A 7,784-nucleotide genomic window follows, 5' to 3' on the forward strand; every position below is an offset into this window, starting at 1 on the left:
TGTGCCTGTAGACTGCATTTCCAATTTTCCAAACTCCTCCAGCATACTACTTCTAAAGTCTGCTGAATCACATTGTCAAGAATAGGCAGAGCAATAACTCCACTTCTTGGTGCCAATTTTCTGTATTTTTTACCTTTCCTCTAACTGAGACAAAATACCCCACATTCATGACTGAACTAAGGAGAGGTTTATTTTAGCTCATAGCTGTAGTCATTGGTTAGCTGGTTCCAAAAACTGAAACACTGCAAACAGGTGTGGCAGACTAAAGCTACTTAGTTCATGGTGGCTCAGAAAGCAAAGGAAGAGAAAAGTGTTAAGAGAGGAAGGGGACATGGACCAGATACAGTAACCCAGGACACTTCTCCATGACCCATTCAAACATTCCCAGAACCATGCTTTACTGACCTCATAGGTGGTTCCCAAGCCAATCAAAGTGACAGTTATGCTTACCTACCATACTGCCCAAAGGCATCTACGTTTTCAATAAATACCTTTCAAAATATCAAAAATATCTTTACAACTAGAAAGAACAATCCTAATTTTTAAAAATATAAATGACTGACTAATCAAAGCAACCATGAATGTAAGTCATAAAGCTGAGGGCTTTACTACTTGACTTCAAAATGTACTTTGTGACCAATGGAATAGAATCTGTAGTCAAAAATAAATACATGCATTTATAGCCAACTGAATTTTGACAAATGTACCCAAAACACATACTAAGAAAGGATAATCTCCTCAATAAATCGTTAGGAGATTAGATAACCACTTTAGATGAGTGAAACGAGACCCTTGCATTTTTACCATATATAGAAATAAATTAAAAATTAAAGATGTAAATGTATAATATGAAATGTGAAAACTAGTCAAAGAACACATAGAGGTAATAGCGTTGAATAAGATGGATTTTTTTTAAGGCAACAGACTTTTTATAATTTCGTGTGATGAATATTATTTTAGACAAGAATGTACATATTTTTCTTGCATGCCTCCCCAGTGATACAGTAAAATACTATTAAATGGTATCTATTTTGCAATATTGTTTAGTTGTACTATTTTTGTTGGCCTTTTTTGTGTTTGTTTAACTGCTTGTTTATGTGTTTTTATGTAGATGTAACCCGGGGTATATATGGATTATTTGATTTCTATTTCCCTTTATATTAGGATTGCCATAAGCAGTATTCAAAGTTAGTTTCCTGGATGAAGCCAAATATATCCTCTTTCTTTTAATTATTCTCTCTCTATATAATTGGGAAAACATTATTGAAAATAAAGTCATTTTATAAACTTCACATTCATCTTCCAATATTTGTGTAAATATGAATATATGCATTACTAAAGAAATTTTTAAAAACTAATTCAATAATTAGGACTACATATCTTTGTTAAATTATAATTTAATTTAATTATAAAGTAATTATAATTTGTCAAATTATTCTGCCTCTGTAAGTGTACATTTACATCCCGGTAATATAATTACTAATATTCAAAAATCATAACGAAGTAAACTCTATGAAATACATATATTAAATGTCCTGATGATGTGTAGATAACTAACATCTTCTATCTACCTCATGGCAAGTGGAGCAGACATACTGTCAAGCATCTATGAAACAAATGGCCCAACCATTGTTTTCTTTTATTTTCACCTTCAAATTGAAATATAGCTGATGCATTTTTGAGTCTGTGGCATGTCATTATTTGATGGTCATTAAATAACATTGAACTTGCTCAGTTAGAGCAATAAGACTCTTTCATATTTATAGTCATTCCTTCCCAGCCACTGATTTTGCTCTAATCAAAGAACATATAGTTAGCTACAAAGTTGTAAATATTGACTGAAGCTCAATTTATGACTTATTTGAGACAAATGCTGAGGTCTTACCATTAACATAATTCGTTTTTATCAGCAACCATGTTGCTCTTCTAGCCCACAACAGTAGGTTTCTGCCTTTCTTAATTTTTAAAATCTATCTTAAGGTAACCAGTAATACAAGTAACTCATAAAATCACTTTTGTCTCTTCATAACCTTTTTATTTTAATCCACATAGCACATTTTGCTCTTTAATTTGTGGATATGCTTGAAACTATCATGTGAATCATATGATGATAATGCCTCTGGATTGATTCTTAATGCAAGTACTTCCTAAAGTTTTTTCTGAGAAGAGTGGCACTTTATAGTTAGCATATTCCCATTCCTTATGGGAAAGTCCATATTCCCTAGACCATATTCAGTTTTACTTGAAGGTAGATGTGGCTATGTAATATTCCCATTTATGAATATAAGCATATGTGATACAAATTCTGTCCAAATTGTAGTAATTAGTTGCTAGTCATTGTTTTAAATTCTTTATGTGTATATTTCTTTCTCCATAAGAGTTAGTAAAATATAAAAAGATTTTGAATTACAAACAAAATGTAAAAATATTTCAACATAAAATTCAAATGCAGAGACATCACTAAAAGCATTATAGCAATGTGGGTACCAAAAGAATTTAAAAATGAATAAAAGGGCTTCTGAATATTCTCTAGTCCTCCAGTATCATCTAATATCATTTTAAACTTACTTGCTTTGTTGTGACAATCATACATACAAAGTGCACACAATCTAATGTTTACTAGAATGTTAAAATATCAAAATATATAATAAAACTGATGATTTAGCAATTTTGATACATACTGAATTGAAAGAGGTTTTATACTCTATATTCTATTTTTTATTAAAATTAATTTAGCAATTATAAAATATATGTATAGTTTTGATAACCAAGTTTTATAACTGAAATTTTATGGTTGTAAGTATATAGAAAATTATGATGTATATTTCAATACTTATATGTATTTTCATATAACATAAAAATAGAACTCTACCAACAACTGAGAACTAGAAAGAAATTTCTTTATCATTTAACCACAATATTATACTAGATAGCCTATTTTTTCATAGTTTTCTTTATATCTAAAAACCTTGTGATTGCTTCTCATATATTTCCCATTCAGTCAATTTTGAGATGTGCATGAATTTTCTAGACATTCCAATTTTAATACCGCTGTGCAACAATAAAATAAATCAACTTACAATCAAATCTTATAGCCAGTACAGTTACATAATACATCTGAAAATAACTTATTCTGCACCAAAGAAATATATATTAGCATTGTACTTTGAAACAAAGCTGCTATTTGATCTGAAAAAAGTTAGTTCACAACTAATTTAAAAGAGCACAAGCCTTTAGATTTGGAAGTAGTACAGTCAGATACTTAGTATGAGATAAATTTCACATAGCCAAGGTTCTCATTATATAGTATTTGAAGGTACTCATTCCAAATGATAGGAGAACAATATGATAAATGTAGTAGCAGAAATCAAATGAAGCATACTTAAGTACATCAAAAGAAACTTTAAAGCAAGTATTCAATGCTAATGTCACATACAAGCTTATCTAGCTAAGTAAACATACATAAAGAATTGGAAAAATAGGAATTTGCTTTATAAATATCCAATAAAAATGCAAGAGGTAAGTCTATTTGAGTACTGTTATTGGCTTTGGCTCTTTTGCTAACCCATTAGATTGCTTGTGAAGAGAAAAGAATTTATGCAAACACAATCCAGCATTTTTTACATAGAGCTAACGTCACTCAATGTTATTTCTTCCTTCCTTCTTTCTTTTCTTTCCCCAGGTTTCCCTGTATTTTTGACACAGTAATTTATTAAGTGCCACTACAATAAAACAAAGTCCAATTAAGGATGTAGATGTATTCATATGAAGACATGCTATCAAATTAACTCTGTAATACACAAAGTGATGAGGATATAAAGAAAACATCTTTGCATTTAGCCTTTTACCTGGGAAAGAAGTAGAAAGCACCATAGTATAGATTCCTGAAGCCACAGAGATTATAAAAATTTCCCACAGGAAATGGTATATGTATACTACTAGAATAGGCAAACATGAACGTTTTCATGATAAAGATAACTAAAAGATAAATAAATACACCTGTTGAAGATTAATTAATTTCACTTTCTTAACTCCCAGTGTGTATTCATTCAATTGCTGTATTCAATTGTAATATAATATACTGTATGTTAGACAGCTCTCCCATTGCTGATGGAATACTTGACACTTGTAATTTAAAGTAAGACAGGTTTATTTTGGCTCATGGTTTCAGAGGATTCAGTCAATGATCAGTACCTTCAAGGCTGAAATGATATCCACTGATGAGTGTAGCACCCCCACGACAGAATCAACTAGTAAACACATGAGACTTTTGGGAGGCATTTTAGATATAAACCTCAACACACTGTTTTTACTTACAATAGATAAAGTACTTATAACTTTTATCAAAGAGTAGATGTCAAATTTTATAAAGCCTTAAATATTTACTAGTTTTACTGTTTTGATGTAGCATATGCTCTTGGGGGCCTTTCATTATGAGATTAGAAGACATATTTATCCTATTCAAATGAATCCAAACAAATACACCATGGGAAAAATGCACCTGTAATTACAAATTTCCTTTGGAAAAAGTTTAAAGAGTGGACAGCAAATCAGTTCATAACAAACTCTTTAACAAACAACAAAACAAACAAAATACTTCCCTGCCCAGTAGAAGTGTATTTGCTGTGTCAGTGCATTTGATAGTCCTTTCATTAACTTAGTTATATATATTGGATATTTACTGAGGATGAGTGAATGGCAGAAGTTTGACAGGTTTAAGATTTCTCTATAAATTTAATTCCTCAGAAATCCTGTTAAGCTAGATTTCTTCCATGTTCTAGCAACTGTCTTTAAGTAACTTACATCATGTCTAGTTACTTTCTAGTTGCTAGGACAAAATACCTGAAAATTAGAAGTTAAAAGAAGAAATTTTTACTTGAGTTCACAATTTATAGAGGTTTCAGCCCATAGTTGATAGGCTCCAAAGAAGGTTGGCATGGAATAGTGTCAAGGCAGAGGAGAAATATTCCATGGTGTGTTAAGCAGGAAGCAGCCAGCAGTGAACTTTCTTTTTCCTCTTTATTCCTTTCAGACTATAAGCCTATTGGTTGGTGTCACTCACACTCAGGGTGGGAATCCCCATTATCCAGACTCAGAGCAATGCTAATCAGTGGAATCATCCAGTTATCCTGCATCTGTCTCCAGTCTCACAAAGGCATGATCAAGCCACCTCCCAAAAGCTCTACCTATGAATGCATGAAGCTTTAGAGGACATCTAGATACAAACCATAACACCAGATACCTGATTATGCATTTTCTGCTTTATCTCTATTTATAAACTTCTTAGCTCAATCTGTTAGTTCATCTTTTGGCTACTAGCTTGTTTGAGTTCAGAACTAGAGCGAATTGGTACATATTGTATGTCTATAAAAAACATGTTATGAAGTAGTGTTTAAAATGAAGAAAAATTTCAGCTGTGTTAGAGATTTCTAGTGGAGTATAGACAATTATAAATTGTTCAGATTAATAGGAAAGTGCAGAGTAGTGTTGTAAAATAAAATCATATTGTAAGGCATACGTATGAGACATATATTTTAAGTACTCTCACAGTCACAATGAAAATGTAAAATGTAAAAGTAAAATTCACTTGTAATGTATTTTATTTAACCTAATATGTTCAAAATATCACTTTAACGTATTACCGCTACAAAAATTATTGTTGACATACAGAACTTATTTATTTGGTGTAAAATTTTAAATTTGACTCTTCTTCACACTTAATGCACATTTATAGGCCTCAATAGCCACATCAGTATTGTATCAGTGCAAAAAGAGCAAACTTCTCTCATTTTCCTGGACCCTATTTTTATATCCTCTTCTGATTCAAGATTCACACTCAGTTTTACTGATACCAACTTTATCCTGGAGGAAAAAAAAATCAGTCCTTTTGCAATTCTATAATTACCCATACGCATTCCAGATTCTTGTCCCTAACCAAAATGAGGGATGCTATTGTGTATTTTTTCTTATCCGTTTTCATAAAGACCATTTTCTATTGCAACCTTTTTGCTGCAAAAAAGTGGTCAACTAACTATAATGTTTTCACAAATTCCTTCACCTTGTTGTACAGCTCACTCCTCTGTCATTCTTAAGTTCTAAATCAATTCAATAATACAAGTCTGACATCTCTATCTGTGCCATGTACCTATTTTTTGTTGAAAGTGAAAAATTCTGCTGTAACATTTGTCCTTAAAAGATGTGCACAGGATCAAAAGCAGAAATGTTCAATGAGAGAGATAGCTTAGAAAAAAGACTGCATTCAAGAATACACAATAAATTATTAAGTTCTCTTTTCCTTTTTTTCTTAGCTCTGTTTGTTTTTGTCAAAGTTTAATGGTATTGATCAATGTCATGACAAATCCAACTTTGAAATCTGTGCTTCACACATCCCTGGTTTTTGTTATCCCTATGAACCATATCATCTGAGCATCCAAATATTCATATAATCCCAGCCGGATTTAGTGACTTGTGCATCCAGTCATCAAAAAGATGCAGCATACAGCCATGTACTCATTAAAGCTGCCAGCTCCATCGTGATTCTACAGGTATAGCAAAAAATTATGTCATCTGACAAATGAACCATTCATCTCAGGATGTAAGCTTTCATATTATCATACTACTTACTTGTCTGATTTATCAAAATAGACAGTTCAGGAAAATTTTCATTACAACATTCAGAACAATTCTAATTAGTTATCTTTTCTCTCCCAGAAAAAAATATATGATGAAATTACATTTTGAATATTGAAAATTTTCTCTGAGTATTTCTGAGTATTGTTTTTGTTTTATGAGTTGAGTATTTTTTTCTTACTTATCCTTTAAAAGCAAATCTTTTCTCTGAGCAAATCAAATAAACATAAATCATATATTACATTAGGCAGTTTTCTAAATGAGTTGTGGGGGACAGAGAACTCACTTCTTTTTGATTTTCAAATTTCAAATCTATGGTGCAAATGTAAAACTAAATACACTTTCATATGGATCTAGGTCATGTTCCCCTGCCTTGAAGCTAGACAAATGTCCCATGGACTTCACAATGATTTTGAAAGAATTACTGGCCTGTGTGGGATGTAATCATGAAGCAACTCACAGACCCAGCATAGCAAGCGCCGATTTTCACCAGAGAACCTGTGGGAGCCAGTATCTAAAAACTAAGAGTCAGGCTGGGGATTTAGCACAGTGGTGCCACTGCCTGCCTCACAAGTTTGATCCCCGGTACCAAAAACAAACAAACAAACAAACAAATAAAACTGAGAATCTCTACCTCATAGCTCAGTAGCTGCCACATTTGCCAACGTTTTTTAGCTCTCCATGTCCATTTCTTCCTGGAATATGACTGCCCTCCACAGCAGTTCACTCTTCACCCTGAAGCCTGTCTTTGACCTGAGATCCAGTTCAGTCACTGTTCTATCTATACGCCCTGACTACAGTCATTGTTCTATTGCACTGTCTTGACTAAATATTTTCCAGTGATCGAGGAGAACATTTATAAGATGCCCAGAACAGACAGCAAAGCTTTAGACTTAGAGCAATTTAGTTGCAGTGGAACAGTGGGAAAAAATAGGACTCCATACAATATCCGCCCTCACCAAACACATACATTGCAATGCACTTAACTACATTTCTATATTACAAAAACTGCAGCATTACTTACTTATATTATCACTTCTTTTATATGACACTGATCACTTCTATCCTATGTTCTGAAAGACCCATACCAAGTATTTAAAATTCTCTCTTTTTCTGTTCTGTCATAAATTCCATCATACTCAAACAACAAATCT

The sequence above is a fragment of the Heterocephalus glaber genome, unplaced genomic scaffold (genome assembly GCF_053883595.1).
Source record: "Heterocephalus glaber isolate CG9 unplaced genomic scaffold, H.glaber_assembly_v1.0 deba00001600, whole genome shotgun sequence".
Lineage (NCBI taxonomy): Eukaryota > Metazoa > Chordata > Mammalia > Rodentia > Bathyergidae > Heterocephalus > Heterocephalus glaber.